Source organism: Macaca thibetana, chromosome 13 (assembly GCF_024542745.1).
Source record: "Macaca thibetana thibetana isolate TM-01 chromosome 13, ASM2454274v1, whole genome shotgun sequence".
Lineage (NCBI taxonomy): Eukaryota > Metazoa > Chordata > Mammalia > Primates > Cercopithecidae > Macaca > Macaca thibetana.
This window is the reverse complement of record NC_065590.1, coordinates 74,921,600-74,938,773: the sequence shown is the minus strand read 5'-3', so window position 1 is coordinate 74,938,773 and position 17,174 is coordinate 74,921,600. Positions and strand designations below refer to the sequence as shown.

Here is a 17,174-nt window from a genome sequence, read left to right as displayed (position 1 = left end):
TTCATGCCATTCTCCTGCCTCAGCCTCCCGAGTAGCTGGGACTATAGGTGCCCACCATTGCGCCCGGCTAATTTTTGTATTTTTTAGTAGAGACGGGGTTTCACTGTGGTCTCGATCTCCTGACCTCATGATCCGCTCGCCTCAGCCTCCCAAAGTGCTGGGATTACAGGAGTGAGCCACCGTGCCCAGCCTATTTATTTATTTTTTTGAGACAGAGTCTCGTTCTGTTGCCCAGGCTGGAGTGGAGTGCATTGGCTCAATCTTGGCTCACTGCAACCTCCACCTCCCAGGCTCAAGCAATTCTTGTGCCTCAGCCTCTCAATTTCAGGTATGGGCCACCACCATGGCTAATTTTTTGTATTTTTAGTAAAGACAGGGTTTTGCTATGTTGACCAGGCTGGTCTTGAGCTCTTGGTCTCCAGTGATCTGCCTGTGTTGGCCTCCTAAAGTACTGGGATTACAGGCAGGAGCCACCATGCCCAACCTGCATATTCTAATTCTCTATAGCAAACACCTATTACTTTTGTACTAATAAATGATGTGATATAGAATAAAAAGGGAAAATGTAGAAATATGGTTGTAGTAGGCTGAATAATGGCTACCCAAATATCCCAGGTCCTAATCCCTGGGACCTGTAAATATTGTGTCTTTTCAGATGTGATCCATTTAAGGCTCTGAAGATGGGGAGAGAATTCTGGATGATCCAGTTGGGCCCTTAATAATGGTCCTTGTTAGAGACAGCCAGAGGGAGATTTGAAACTGATAGAAGAGGAGAAGGCAGTAAGACCATGAATGCAGAGATTCGAGTAATATGGCTGTGAGCCAAAAGATGCCAGTGGCCACCTGCAGCTGAAAGAGGCATAAGTGGATTCTCCCCTAAAGCTCCCAGAAAGAGTGTGGCCCTGCTGACACCTTGATTTCAGTCCCATGATACTGATGTTGGACTTCTGGTCCTCAGAACTGTGAGAGAATAAATTTCTGTTGTTTTAAACCACCCAGTTTGTGATATTTTGTTACAGCAACCACAGTAGACTAATACAGTAGTATTTCATAGTAAAATAAGCAAAATTATATCCACATTCATTCAAGTACATCTTCCGGACTGCCTCATCAGTTTCCTTTGTGAGTGGATTTGCATTCAGGTGTTTTCAGGGCATTTCAAATAGGTAATCAACTAGTAACTTTGGCATCCTGCGTTCCAAAAGCTATGTCCCCTGCCCTTATGCTCTTCCTCCCAGTCTCTCCCAACCCTTATTATCCTGGGAGTGTAGTAAAGTGGACATGCCCAGAGCTCTGGAGCCAAAGAGACCTGGGTTCAAGTCTGGGTTCCTCCCTGTGATTAATACAAGCCACTTCAGCTTCTTAGCAGTGCAGTGATGGTTCCCCAGCTTGCCCCAGGGTTGTTGTGAATATCAGCTCAGATGCCATTTGTGAAGTGCCACATGGCACTAACTATTCTGTGACTTTAAGCATCTGTAGATACTCATGTTTTTCACTCCCAGTTTAATGCGGAGAGAAGGAAAAAGTCACGATACTTTTCTTTCTAGAAAAGTCGTCGTCTTCTGCTTACATATTTAGTGGCAGGGAAGTCACTGGGCTAAATCAGGCTGGCAGCTTCCTAATATGCCTTAATAAAGAGGGGTTGATTTTTTTTTTTTTTTTTGAGACAGAGTCTCCCTCTGTTGCCCAGGCTGGAGAGCAGTGGCCGCAATCTCGGCTCACTGCAACCTCCACCTCCTGGGTTTAAACGATTCTCCTGCCTCAGTCTCCCAAGTAGCTGGGATTACAGGTGTGCGCCACTGTGCATGACTTTTTTTTTTTTTTGAGACAGTTTCACTCTCATCGCCCAGGCTGGAGTGCAATGGCGTGATCTTGGCTCACTGCAGCCTCCGCCTCCCAGGTTCACACCATTCTCCTGCTTCAGCCTCCCAAGTAGCTGTGCTTACAGACGTTCAACACCACGCCTGGCTAATTTTTGTATTTTTAATAGAGACGGTGTTTCACCATCTTGGCCAGGCTGGTCTCAAACTCCTGACCTCAGGTGATCTGCCCACCTCGGCCTCTCAAAGTGCTGGGATTACAGGTGTGAGCCACAGTGCCTGGCCAGGAGGGTTAAATCTTCTTGACTACTTCCTTTAGGAATAGAAGCACATTGTACCTATTATCCTCTGCCATATCTATATTTATATTATGTATAATATATTATTAGAATTTATATATAAGTATACATTATACATGATATAACATTATATATACATATATGTAAATACATCATATAAATATAAGTTATATATAAATATGTATATATTTATATAATATATAAATATATGTATTTATATAACATCGTATATAAATACATATTTATATACATTATATAAATACATATATTTATATGTAAGTATATAAATACAAATATTTATAAGTATATAAATATATATAATTCCCCATCCTCACCCCTTAAAATTGGACTAATAATTCAGATACTCTATGTAAAAGAGGCTTTGGTAGAATAAACTAAATGCTGGAGGACAGATTCACTCCCAAGGAGTCTGAAATCCTGTTCTAAAATTAACATTTGAAACAACTAGAGATATTTGGCAAGAAGAAGAAAGAATTTCAAGGAGGTTTGATAACTGTGTTCACATATTTGCGGAGGCATGGCACAGGGAAGAGGGAACATGTTTCAGATGCCTGCGACAAATGAATATCATGTACAGGGAGTCAATTAATGATAAAATTACTTCTTTTTTTTTTTTTTTTTGAGATGGAGTCTCACTCTGTCACCCAGGCTGGAGTACAGTGGCGTAATCTCAGCTCACTGCAAGCTCCACCTCCCGGCTTCATGCCATTCTCCTGCCTCAGCCTCCCGAGTAGCTGGGACTACAGGCGCCTGCCACCACACCCGGCTAATTCTTTGTATTTTTAGTAGAGAGGGGGCTTCACCATGTTAGCCAGGATGATCTTGATCTCCTGACCTCGTGATCCACCCGCCTCAGCCTCCCAAAGTGCTGGGATTACAGGCATGAGCCCTGCGCCTGACCATAAAATTACTTATTTAGGGGAATTAGTCATGCTTTCTTTTTGAGACAGAGTCTAACTCTGTCACCCAGGCTGGAGTGCAGTGGCACAATCTCGGCTCACTGCAATCTCCATCACCCAGGTTCAAGCGATTCTCCTGCCTCAGCCTTCTGAGTAGCTGAGATTACAGGCATGCACCACCATGCCCGGCTAACTTTTGTAATTTTTAGTGGAGATGGGTTTTTGCCTTGTTGGCCAGGCTGGTCTCAAACTCCTGGCCTAAAGCAAGCTGCCCACCTCAGCCTCCCAAAGTGCTGGGATTACAGGTGTGAATCACCACGCTCGATCTCGTCATGCTTTTTGCACTCCTTGCATTTGTGTTCTAGCATTTCGGCAGTTTCCCAGATTATGATACTAACATCCCCAAGGTAGAAGCCATTTACCAAGTTGCTAACATATGGCTATCTCCTCCTCTTGTTCCAAGTCGGCAGTCTACATCTCAGCCTTCGGTTGCATGTTCTTCACCCCTGCCTGACACATTGGCTCTCTCTCTCTCTCTCTGCTTCTCCCAGCTCTAGTAGAGGACTGAAAATTCCAGACTTCCTCAATGCTACAGAGAGAAGCCTCCAGAAGCTAGGCAGGAGGGCGTACCCCCATCATCCACTGATGCTCTAGATGTCTGGGTCAATGGACTCAGGGTTATTGAGAGTAGTCCTGGTAGGAAAAAATGAGCAGGGCTTGCTAGACAGTATCTAAAATCATTCATCCTGGCTGGATGTGGTGGCTGACGCCTGTAATCCCAGCACTTTGGGAGGCCGAGGTGGGTGGATCACCTGAGGCCAGGAGTTTGAGACCAGCCTTGGCAATGTGGTGAAACCCCACCTCTACTAAAAAATACAAAACAATTAGCCAGTCGTGATGGTGCATGCCTGTAATCCCAGCTACTCAGGAGGCTGAGTTATGAGAATCGCTTGAACCTGGGAGGAAGATGTTGCAGTGAGCCGAGATCGTGACATTGCACTCCAGCCTGGGTGACAGAGTGAGATTCTGTTTCAAACAAAACAAAACAAAATTGTTCATCTGGCTGGGTGTGGTGGCTTACATCTGTAATCCCAGCACTTTGGAAGGCCAAGGAGGGTGGGTCACCTGAGGCCAGGAGTTCAAGACTAGCCTAGCCAACATGGCAAAACCCGTCTCTACTTAAAAAAAAAGAAAGAAAGAAAAATTAGCCAGGCATGGGGGTGCATGTCCAGAAACCCAGCTACCTGGGAGGCTGACGCATGAAAATAACTTGAACCTGGGAGACAGAGTTTGCAGAGGTTGTAGTAAGCCAAGATCATGCCACTGCACTCCAACCTGGACAACTGAGTGAGACACCATCTCAAAAGAATAAAATAAAATAAAATAATAATTCATTCACCACACTTTAAGAGGGTGGTCCTGGGTTAGCCTATTTATATTTGAAAAGTGAACGTAGTGTTTTCTAGCGTTAAAAAACCTAATTGTGCAAAAGTATGCAATGAATGAGATAATTACCTTTACAGCTCAAAGAAGAAAACGTAGCAAGCATTGGATGTACTTGTACACCAGGGGTCCTCAAGCCCCGGGTGCTAACTGGTAAATGGAAAATCTGTCTCGCATGAAACTCTGGTGCCAAAAAGGCTGGGGATTGCTGTTCTACACCATTAGAAACTCATTCAACTGCTTTTACCTTTTTAGAATACTTTTTTTTTTTTGAGACAGGGTCTCACTGTGTCATCCACGCTGCAGTGCAATGGCATGATCTTGGCTCACTGTAGCCTTGACCCCCTGGGCTCAAGTGATTTTTCCACCTCAGCCTTCCAAGTAGCTGAGGCTACAGGCACTTACCACCACGCCTAGCAAAATGTTTTTTTTATTTTTGTAGAGACAGGGTTTTGCCATGTTGCCCAGGCTGGTCTCAAACTCCTGGACACAAGCCATCCTACTACCCTGGCCTCCCATACTGCTAGTATTACAGGTATGAGCCACCATGCCTGGCCTAGAACACTTTTTATTCACAAAGGTAATAGATGTTAAATTCAAAAACTTTGAAAATACAGAAAAGACAAAAATAACCCACAATCCCGCCACCCCAAATAATCACTAATGAGTCTGAAGAGGTATCTCATTGCGGTTATGACTTACATTTCCCTTGTGACTAATGATGCTGTGCATCTTTGATGTGCTTATTGGCCAAATGAATATCTTCTTTGTGAAGCATCTGTTCAAATCTTTTGCTCATGTTTTAATGACATTGAGTTATAAGGATTCTTGAAGTATTCTGGAGACACATCATTTATCAGATGTCTGGATTGTGACTATTTTCTTCCAGCTTGTGATGTGCCTTTTCATTGACTTAACAATGTCTTTCAAAGAGCAGAACTTTTAATTTTTGAGGAAATTCTACTCATATATATATATATAGAGAGAGAGACAGAGAGACAGAGTCTGGCTTTGTTGCCCAGGCTGGAGTGAAACGGCATGATCTTGGCTCACTGCAACCTCTGCCTCCCAGCTTCAAGTGATTCTCCTGGCTCAGTATCTCAAGTAGCTGGGATTACAGGCATACACCACCACACCAGCTAATTTTTTGTATTTTTAGTAGAGATGGGGTTTCACCATGTTGGCCAGGCTGGTCTTGAACTCCTGACCTCAAGTGATTCACCCGCTTTGGCCTCCCAAAGTGCTGGGATTATAGGCGTGAGTCACCGCGCCGGGCCTCACCATTTTTTTTAAGTGATTTGTGCCTTTTGTGTCCCATTTAAGACCTTTGTTATCCCAATGTGGCAAAGATTCCATCTGCAATCTTAATTCCCCTTTGCCATGTAACAAACACACATATTCATAGTGCTATGGTCTGCATGTTTATGTCCCTACAAAATTCGTATGTTGAGATCCTCACCCCCAAAATATTAGGAGGTAAGGCCTTTGGCAAGTGACTAGGTCATGGGTGAGAAGCCTTTATAAATGGGCTTAGTGCTCTTATAAAAGAGGCCCAACGTGTAACCCATAAATATATACACCAACTGTGTACCCATAAAAATTAAAAATTAGGCCACTCAAGAGGCTGAGGCAGGAGGATTGCTTGAGCCAAGGAGTTTGAGGATATAGCGAGCTATGATTGTGCCACTGCACTCCAGTCTGACCAACAGAGTGAGGCACCCTGACTGGAAAAAAAAGGCCTGAGAGAGCCCCTCATCCCTTCCACCACGTGAGGATATAGTGACAAGATGGCCAACTATGAACCAGGAAATAAGCCACCAAATTTGCCAGCACCTTGGTCTTAGACGTCCAGCCTTCATAACTGTGAGAAATAAATTTGTTGCTTACAAGCCATCCAGTCTATGGTATTTTGTTATAGCAGCCCAAACAGACTAAGACACATGGATTCTGGATTTCAGGATGTAGACATCTCTGGCGGGCCATTATTCTGCTTATCACATATACTCTTTATTAGAATGAGGAACTTGTGTTCCTAATTTGCTGAGTGTTTTTGTCATGACACATATTGTTTACTATGTGCCAACCACTCTAAGGGTTTTACACATGTCATTTAACTCGCATCTATGAGATAATTATTACCCCTACTTTACAGAGGAGTAACTTAGGCTTAAAGAAATTAACTTGCCTAGAGTAATATAACAAAGTGGAAAAATAAGATTTGAACAGAAATATGTTAAAACCACAGTTCAAATTTTTAGTAACTGTCATTAAAATATACTGCAGATTGGATGTTATTCACTTTCTGCATAAGGTCATTCACTTGTTTTTTTTAACAGCTTTGTTGAGATATAATTCATATACCTTACAACTCATCCATTTAAAGTGTACAACTCAATGGCTTATAGTATATTCACAGTGTTGCGCATCCATCACCATGATCGATTTTAGAACACGGGCTGAGCACAATGGCCCACTCCTATAATCCCAACATTTTGGAAGGCTGAGGTCGGGGGATTGCTTTAGCCCAGGAGTTCGAGATCAGCCGGGGCAATGTGGCAAAACCCCATCTCTACAAAAAATACAAAAAAATTAGCTGGTCATAATAGCACACACCTGTAAGTTCCAGCTATTTGGGAGCCTGAGGTGGGAGGGTCACCTGAGCCTGTGGAGGTTGAGGCTGGAGTGAGCCATGATTGTGCCACTGCACTCCAGCCTGTATGACAGAGTGAGACCCTGTCCCAAAAACAAATTTTTTTTAGAACATTTTTTTGTTAGCCCCCAAAGAAAACTTGTCCTCTTTAGCTGTTGCTTTAATCTACTGTCTCTTTATGGACCTGCCTATTCTGGACATTTCATATAAATGGAATAATAATACGTGGTCCTTTTTGACTGGCTCCTTTCACTTAGCATAATGTTTTCAGGGTTCATCCATATTTTAGTATGTATCAGTACTTCATTCACTTTTTTTTTTTTTTTTTTTTTTGAGACGGAGTTTCGCTCTTTTTGCCCAGGCTGGAGTGCAATAGTGCGATCTCAGGTCACTGCAACCTCCACCTCCCGGGTTCAAGCAATTCTCCTGCCTCAGCCTCCCAAGCAGCTGGGATTACAGGTGCTTGCCACCATGCCCAGCTAATTTTTTGTATTTTTAGTAGAGATGGGGTTTCACCATGTTGGCCAGGATGGTCTCAATCTCTTGACCTCGTGATCCACCCACCTCAGCCTCCCAAAGTGCTGGGAATACAGGCGTGAGCCACCGCTCCCGGCCACTTCATTCATGTTTATTGCCAAATAATATTCCATTGTATGGATATACCAATTTAATTTATTCACTTATCAACTGATAAACCTTTGGGTGGTTTCCACTTTTTGTCTATTATGAATATTATTGCTATGAACATTAGTGTACTTGTGTTCACACGAATTTTTGTGTGGCCATATGTTTCCATTTCTCTAGGCACGCAATTGCTAGATCATATGGTACATCTATGTTTAACCATTTGAGGAACTGCCAGACAGTTTTCTAAAACAACAGCTACATTTTGTATCACAAAGAGCAGTGTATAAGTGTTCCAATTTCTTCGCATCCTTGCCAACACTTGTTATTTCTGTCTTTTTAAAATTACAGCCATCTTAATGGGTGTGACATGCATGTTGTTAAGGTTTTGCATTAATTTATTCCTGTATTTCTTCACTCCTTTAAAAAATAAGTGAGGCCGGGCGCAGTGGCTCACACCTGTAATCCCAGCACTTTGGGAGGGTGAGGCAGGAAGATCACGAGGTCAGGAGTTCAAGAGTAGCCTGATCAGTATGTGAAACCCCATCTCTACCAAAAATACAAAAATTAGCCAGGTGTGGTGGCGCGTGCCTGTAGTCCCAGCTACTCGGCAGGCTGAGGCAGGAGAATTGCTTGAACCTGGGAGGCAGAGGTTGCAGTGAGCCAAGATTGTGGCACTGCACTCCAGCCTGGGTGACAGAGCGAGACTCTGTCTCAAAAATAAATAAATTAATTAATTAATAAGTGAGCAGATAAATAGCATAATGGCATATTTGTGATAAGTGCTAGGAAATAAATTACTAGGGTACTATAATAGAGACTAATATGGTGGTCAAGGAAGCTAGGATGGTGACATTTAAGCTAAGCTCTCATGAACGAATGGAACCAGCCCTGAAAGCGCAAAGGAACAATGTTCTAGTCAGAGAAGAGCAAGCACAGAAGACTTGAGGTGAGAAAGAGCTTAGCTAATTCTAAGAACTGAAAAAAGGCCAGGATGATTGATTACAAGCAGAAGAGTGGCATGAGATGAGGCTGGGGAGGCTGGCAGGAGAAAGGAGTTTAAATTTCACTCTAAAAGTAGTGGAAAGCCACTGAAAGTTTCTACACTGAGAGAGGAATAATGGTGCTTGTGTTTTAAAGAATCACTTTAGCTGCTGCACTGTAAAACCAGTTAAGAAGTGATAGCCGTTTAGGTGAGATAACGGTAATTTCAGTAAGAGTAGTAGCCATAAAGATGAAGAGAAGTGCTCTCAAGTTCTATTTCAGAGACAGGACAAGAAGATTGAAGGGGACTCAAGAGGTGAGTGAAAGGGAGGAGTCTGCAATGTAATTCAAATTTCTGGCTTTAACGACTAGGTGAAGGAGGGTGCTATTTACCAAGATACAGAACCAACGAATTAAGAACGAATTGACTGCCGGGCGGGCACAGTGGCTCAGTGCTGTAATCCCAGCACTGTGGGAGGCCGAGGCGGGTGGATCACAAGGTCTAGGAGTTCAAGACCAGCCTGGCCAAGATAGTGAAACTCTGTCTGTAGTAAAAATACAAAAAATTAGCTGAGCTCGGTGGCAGGCGCTTGTAATCCCAGCTACTCGGGAGGCTGAGGCATGAGAATCACTTGAACCTGGGAGGCAGAGGTTGCAGTGAGCTGAAATCGCGCCACTGCACTCCAGCCTGGGCAACAGAGCAAGACTGTGTCTCAAAAAAAAAAAAAGAACAAATTGGCCAATGGTATGGCATACAAGTCCTTATGTATTGACTCAACAATATGCTTAAATAAATCCTGGAAGCTTTCAGTTCAGTTTTTCTGAGTTACTGCCCTTTCATCTAAGTGTGCACAACATCAGGTTCCTGGCTGTAAAGATGTTAATTAAATGGGGTTTATTTACCTTCAAACTACAGGTTGTTACATTTTATTCTTCTCTCACTAGTATTAATTCAAAATTGAAGACATTTCCTTTCATTCACATCCAGTATCTCTTCCACCCACTCAGGATTCTGTCCATTTTTCTAGTACTTAGAAATATCATCATTTAGTTAAAACAAATAACATGAAATTTAAAACAATAAAATATGTATCACCCATCAAATTGGCATGTTTTAAAAATGGTTTATATTCGGGCTGGGCACGGTGGCTCACACCGGTAATCCCAGGTCTTTGGGAGGCTGAGGCAGGGGAACCACAAGGTCAGGAGATCGAGACCATCCTGACTAACACGGTGAAACCCCGTCTCTACTAAAAATACATAAAATTAGCCGGGCATGGTGGCGGGCGCCTGTGGTAGTCCCAGCTACTTGGGAGGCTGAGGCAGAAGAATGGCGTGAACCTGTGAGGTGGAGCTTGCAGTGAGCCAAGATCGCGCCATTGCACTCCAGCCTGGGTGACAAAGCGAGACTCTGTCTCAAAAAAAAAAAAAAAAAAAAGAAAAGGTTATATTCAGTGTTAATAAGGGGGATGAGAGTAGGGAAAGAGATACTCCTACATTTGGCCAGTGGAGGCATAACTTGTTGGTACCTCTTGCAGGACAAGTTAGCAATGTGTTTTTAAAAACCTGAGACATTTATTCCTCAGTTATTCCTCTTTAAAATTTGTATCCTAAGAAAATATATGTGAATATTTAAAAAGGCACAGCAATAAGACTGTTCATCATGGTACTCTCTGTAATTATAAAAATTTGGAAAGGAACTTAATGTCTAAAGATAAAGAGTTTGCTTTTACAAAAACTGTCATATATCCGTTATATGAAACAAAAGGCAACATTTAAAATGTTGTAGAAAAATATGATGTTGATCTCAAGAGTCTCTTAGAAAGAAGAAAAATATATAGTGACATTAGAAAATGCTAATGTTGGGCCGGGTGGAGTGGCTTACACTTACAATCCCAGCACTTTGGGAGGCCAAGGCAGGCAGATTACAAGGTCAGGAGTTCGAGACCAGCCTGGCCAATATGATGAAACCCCATCTCTACCAAAAATACAAAAATTAGCCTGGCATGGTGGCGCCTCCCTGTAGTCCCAGCTATTTGGGAGGTTGAGGCAGAAGAATCACTTGAACTCTGGAGGCAGAGGTTGCAGTGAGCCGAGATCGAGCCAGTGCACTCCCGCCTGGGTGACAAAGCAAGACTCCATCTCAAAAAAAAGGAAATGCTAATGTTGTAGGGCGCAGTGGCTCATGCCTGTAATCCCAGCACTGTGGGAGGCCGAGGCGCGTGGATTGTTTGAGGTCAGGAGTTTGAGACCAGCCTGGTCAACATGATGAAACCCTGTCTCTACTAAAAATACAAAAATTAGCTGCGCATGGTGGCGTGGGCCTGTAATTCCAGCTACTCGGGAGGCTGAGACAAGAGAATTGCTTGAACCTGGGAGGCGGAGGTTGCAGTGAGCTGAGATCGCGCCACTGCACTCCCGCCTGGGCGACAGAACAAGACTCCATCTCGGGGGGTGGTGTGGGGGAAACAGGAAAATGCTAATGTTATAAAACAATGTGTATGAAAGACTATATTTTATGTATAAAATACTTAGAAAATGGATTGTAAAGATTATACCAAGATGTTAACAGTGGTTAACTCTATAGGTCATATAAGAGGGTGGTTTTTTTTTGTACAGTAAGTATGTATCAATTCTAACATAAGAAAAAGTTATAGGCCAGGTGCGGTGGCTCCCGCCTATAATCCCAGCACTTTGGGAGGCTGAGGCAGGTGGATCACCTGAGGTCGGGAGTTTGAGAGCAGCCTGACCAACAGGCAGAAACCCTGTCTCTACTAAAAATACAAAATTAGCTGGGCATGGTGGCGCATGCCTGTAATCCCAGCTACTTGGGAGGCTGAGGCAGGAGAATCAAGACTGCAGCACTGCACTCCAGCCTGGGCAACAAGAGCAAAACTCCGTCAAAAAAGGAAAAGGAAGGAAGGAAGGGAGGAAGGGAGGGAGGGAGGGAGGGAGGGAGGGACGAAGGAAGGAAGGAAGGAAGGAAGGAAGGAAGGAAGGAAGGAAGGAAGGAAGGAAGGAAGGAAGGAAGGGAAAGAAAGGGAAAGAAAGGGAAGGAAAGGAAGGAAAGGAAGGAAAAGAAGGAAAGGAAGGAAAGGAACGAGTTATAAACATAAAAACAAAACAAAAGGAGCCACGGGTTTCCCACTTAGGTTTGAGGCATTTCAATGGTCATAGTTAAAGTTGCTTAGTATAAGTAAACTAACTCACTTAAACAATATTTACAACATGAAAGTGAGATTGGAAAATAAATATAGCATTTGTACCACTCCTTGAAAGTCAACAAACCCATTATTTAAAGAACCAAACAGGACACGAATTCCTGAAACAAGATTCCAGAAACAAGAATCATAGTCTGAAAATATCCTGAGCTTCCCAAAGTCTGGACTGAAAAAATGGATACCTAAAATGAGGATTATATTCTCAGTAACAGAATGATTAATGAGAGTGAAGCAGTACCAACATAAATAAATCAAAAACTGCTCTTTTGGCCGGGCGCGGTGACTCAAGCCTGTAATCCCAGCACTTTGGGAGGCCGAGGTGGGCAGATCACCTGGGGTCAGAAGTTGGAGACTAGCCTGGCCAACATGGTGAAACCCCTCTCTACTAAAAATACAAAAATTAGCGGGGCATGGTGGCACATGCCTGTAGTCCCAGCTACTTGGGAGGCTGAGGCAGGAGAATCGCTTGAACCTGGGAGGCAGAGGTTGCACTGAGCGGAGATCACGCCACTGCACTCAGCCTGGGTGACAAAGCGAGTCTCAGTCTCAAAACAAAACAAAACAAAACTGCTCTTCTACATTTTGTTGTGACTACTGCAAGTTAATTGCTAAGGTGTCAAATTCAGTTGACAACCAAAGCTGTGTAAAGTGACCCATTACCTTGTACAGAGGCAAAAAACAAGAAAAACCAACCCACAAGACAAAATTAGGCATTAAACCGGGGAATAATGAACTCTGAAGAGTAGCAAAAAAAACAATGAGGTTTTATAGCCTTGTGGTTGAGACTCTGGAATCAAATTACCGGGGTTCATGTGCTGGTTCTATCACTTAGCGTCTCTGTAATCTTTGGCGAGTGGTTAACTTTTTTTCTGGTTCATGTTCCTTATTTGTAAGGTGGGGAAAATAACAGTACCTACTTCATGAAGTTATCATGAGGATTAAATCAATTAATGGTAACCATTTACCACAGTGTCTGGCACATAGTACGTGCCATGCAAGTATTAGCTGTAAGTATTGTGCGTTACCTATTATTGTTATATATGTAATTGGAGTTTCAGAAAGAGATGAGAGAGAAAATAGAGTAGCATAAAGGCCAGATGAGATAATAACTAAAAATTTAAAGAACTGAAGAAAGACAACGACCTTGAGGTTCAGGTTACCCAATTAATTTGAAGCAGTACGAACAAAAATAAATTCATACCATATTTACTTCAGTATCTATAACCAGCATATAGAGAGGCAAAGAGATATTAAAAGTAATGAAAGAAGGCTGGGCGCGGTGGCTCACGCCTGTAATCCCAACACTTTGGGAGGCAAAGGCCGAGCAGATCACTTGAGGTCAGGAGTTCAAGACCAGTCTGACCAACATGCCAAAACCCCATCTCTACTAAAAACACAAAAATTAGCTGGGCATGGTGGCAGGAGCCTGTAATCTCAGCTATTCAGGAGGCTGAGGCACAAGAATGCTTGAACCCAGGAGGCAGAGGTTGCAGTGAGCTGAGATCAAGCCACTGTGCCACATATAAAGACTCTGTCTCAAAAAAAAAAGAAAAAAAAAAGTTTCTTATAACTAATAAGAAAATAAAAATAGGCCGGGCGCGGTGGCTCAAGCCTGTAATCCCAGCACTTTGGGAGGCCGAGACGGGCGGATCACGAGGTCAGGAGATCGAGACCATCCTGGCTAACACGGTGAAACCCCGTCTCTACTAAAAAATATAAAAAAAATAGCCGGGCGAGGTGGCGGGCGCCTGTAGTCCCAGCTACTCGGGAGGCTGAGGCAGGAGAATGGCGCAAACCCGGGAGGCGGAGCTTGCAGTGAGCTGAGATCCGGCCACAGCACTCCAGCCCGGGCGGCAGAGCGAGACTCCGTCTCAAAAAAAAAAAAAAAAAAGAAAAGAAAAATAAAAATAGAGGGTATAATGTCCAAACTAGTAAATGGAAAAAATAAAACGAGAAAAAATAATTGATGTAAAAAAATAAGAAAACAAAACAAAATTTAATTTAAAAGGCAGAACAAATGAAAAGCACAACATAAGATGAAAAAAATAAATCCAATGTTTCTATGACTACAATGAATGTAAATGGACTCAAGGTTCAAGTTAAAAGGCTAAGATTTTAGAAAAAAACCCTAGAAAACATTTAGAAAAAAACATAGAAAACCTTTAGGAAAAAACAATAGGGCTGGGCGCGGTGGCTCATGCCTGTAATCCCAGCACTTTGGGAGGCAAAGGTGGGTGGGTCACCTGAGGTCAGGAGTTCGAGACCAGCCTGATCAACACAGTGAAACTCCGTCTCTACTAAAACAAAATTTTTTTAAAAAGCTAGGCGCGGTGGCTCACGCCTGTAATACCAGCACTTTGGGAGACCAAGGCAGGTGGATCACAAGGTCAGGAGTTTGAGACCAGCCTGGCCAACATGGTGAAACCCCATCTCTACTAAAAATACAAAAATTAGCCAGGCGTGGTGGTGCACACCTGTAATCCCAGCTACTCGAGAGGCTGAGGCAGGAGAATTGCTTGAACGTGGGAGGCAGAGGTTGCAGCGAGCCAAGATCGCGCCATTGCACTCCAGCCTGGGCAACAGAGACTCTGTCTCAAACAAACAAACAAACAGAAAAATTAGCCGAGCATGGTGGTGGGTGCTTGTAGTCCCAACTACTCAGGAGGCTGAGGCAGGAGAATACCTCAAATCAGGGAAGCAGAGGTTGCAATGAGCTGAGATCACGCTACTGCACTCTGCCCTGAACAACAGAGCAAGACTCTGAAAGATGGTCTCCTTTCCTGATAATCCTATTTAAAATTGCAATTCATGCCATCTCCTTGCCAGCCAGTTCTTCCTAGATTGTCCCTTAAATGTTGGTTTTCCTGAGAGTTTCACTCTTGGCACTTTTCTCTCACTCAGCACACTCTTCTTGGGCAATCTCACCCACATTCACAGAAGTAATTACCAACCATGCACTGATGATTATCATGCTATGATAGTTCAGAACCCTACCTTGAGCACTGGGTCTTTAACAGGCAAAGAATAACTAGATAGCTCAAGCTACATGTTCTTAAACTTATGATGCTCAAAACTTTTCCCTCCCACCAGACTAGTGCCTCTTCTTCTATTTCTTCACTCGATCAATAGCAGTTTCAATCATTGAAGTAAGAAACATGAACTCACCTTAGCCTCCTTTTCAGGTTCTTCACTCTCAGTCCCTTCCAACTAATCACTAACTCCTGGTATTTTTAACCTTAATACCTCTAATATCAGTTTCCTTTTTCCCATCCCCAGTGCTGCAACTCTAGTCCAAAGCTTACTTTTTGGATGGAGTCTCGCTCTCTTGCTCAGGCTGGAGTGCAGTCACACAATTTTTGTTTGTTTGTTTGTTTGTTTTGGAGCGGGGCAAGAGTTTCACTCTTGTTGCCCAGGTTGGAGTACAATGGTGCGATCTTGGCTCCCCACAACCTCCGCCTCCCGGGTTCAAGCAATTCTTCTGCCTCAGCCTCCTGAGTAGCTGGGATTACAGACATGTACCACCACACCCAGTTAATTTTGTATTTTTAGTAGAGACCAGGTTTCTCCATGTCAGTCAGGCTGGTCTCGAACTCCGAACCTCAGGTGATCTGCCCACCTCGGCCTCCCAAAGTGCTGAGATTACAGGTGTGAGCCACCGTGCCCAGCCAACGATCTCGGTTCACTGCAACCTCCACCTCCTGGGTTTAAAGGATTATCCTGCATCAGCCTCCTGAGTAGCCGGGACTATAGGCACACACCACCACACCTGGCTAATCTTTGTATTTTTAGTAGAGACAGGGTTTCATTATGTTGGCCAGGCTGGTCTTGAACTCCTTATCTCAGGTGATATGCCCGCCTCAGCATCCTAAAGTGCTGGGATTACAGGCATGAGCCACTGTGCCTGGCCCAAGGCTTATTTGTATCTCTGATAAAGTCTTCATACAATTCTGTGCTCTGCAAGTCAAAATATCCATAGTACATTTTCAGTAATCATCCTAAGAGGTCTATAATACTATGTCATACTAATTCCTTTAACGGTTCTCCCATCATTTCTGGAAAATATCTAAATTCCGTAGAATAGCATATGAAATATATATATATATAATTTTTTTTTTTTTTAGATGGAGTCTCACTCTATTGCCCAGGCTGGAGTGCAGTGGTGCGATCCTGGCTCACTGCAACCTCTGCCCCACGCTGGTTCAAGCGATTGTCCTGCCTCAGCCTCTAGAGTAGCTGGGATTACAGGCACCTGCCACCACGCCTGGCTAATTTTTGTATTTTTAGTAGAGATGGGGTTTCACCAGCTTGGCCAGGCTGGTCTTTAACTCCTGACCTCATGATCCACCCGCCTCAGCCTCCCAAAGTGCTGGGATTACAGGCATGAGCCACCGCGCCCGGCCATGAGATATTTCACAATCTCTTATTTACCTATCTGTGGCAGACTCATCTGTAGCCATTCTTTCTCATGAAACCTAAGCTCCAATTAAACTTAATGACTTCCAGTTGCTCAAGTCCACTAATGATCTCTGGAATGTTATGACCCTGGCTGCCAGCACTCACATCTCTTTGCTTTATTTTTACTCATGGCCCAAGGCCTGTAATCCCAGCACTTGGGTAGGCCGAGGCAGGAGGACTGCTTAAGGCCAGGAGTTCAAGACAAGTCTGAGCAATACAGCAAGACCTCTTCTCTACAAAAAATGTTTTAGCAAATTAGCCAAGCGACCGGGCACGGTGGCTCACGCCTGTAATCCCAGCACTTTGGGAGGCCAAGGCGAGTGGATCACGAGGTCAGGAGACAGAGAACATCCTGGCCAACATGGTGAAACCCCGTCTCTACTAAAATTACAAAAATTAGCTAGGCGTGGTGGCGCTTGCCTGTAGTCCCAGCTACTTGGGTGGCTGAGGCAGGGGAATCGCTTGAACCCGGGAGGCGGAGGTTGCAGCGAGCCGAGATCATGCCACTGCACTCCAGCCTGGTGACAGAATGAGACTCCGTCTCAAAAAAAAAAAAAAAAAAAAAAGAGCCAAGCATGGTGGCAGGCGCTTGTAGTCCCAGCTACTTAGACCGCTGAGTTGGGAGGATTGCCTGAGCCCAGGAGTGTGAGGTTACAAGGAGCCATTACTGCACCACTGCACTCCAGCCTGGGGAACAGAGCGACCTTGTGTCTAAAACAAACAAAACCACTACATTTACTCATCCTTTAAGTACCAAC

At 43.8% G+C, this 17,174-nt stretch overlaps 1 protein-coding gene across 1 annotated transcript in view; it reads right to left on the bottom strand.

Moving 5' to 3' along the window:
* Nucleotides 1–17,174, bottom strand: part of DPY30 (dpy-30 histone methyltransferase complex regulatory subunit) — a 937,477-nt gene that overhangs the window by 255,084 nt on the left and 665,219 nt on the right. The gene's annotated exons all lie outside the window — the stretch shown is intronic.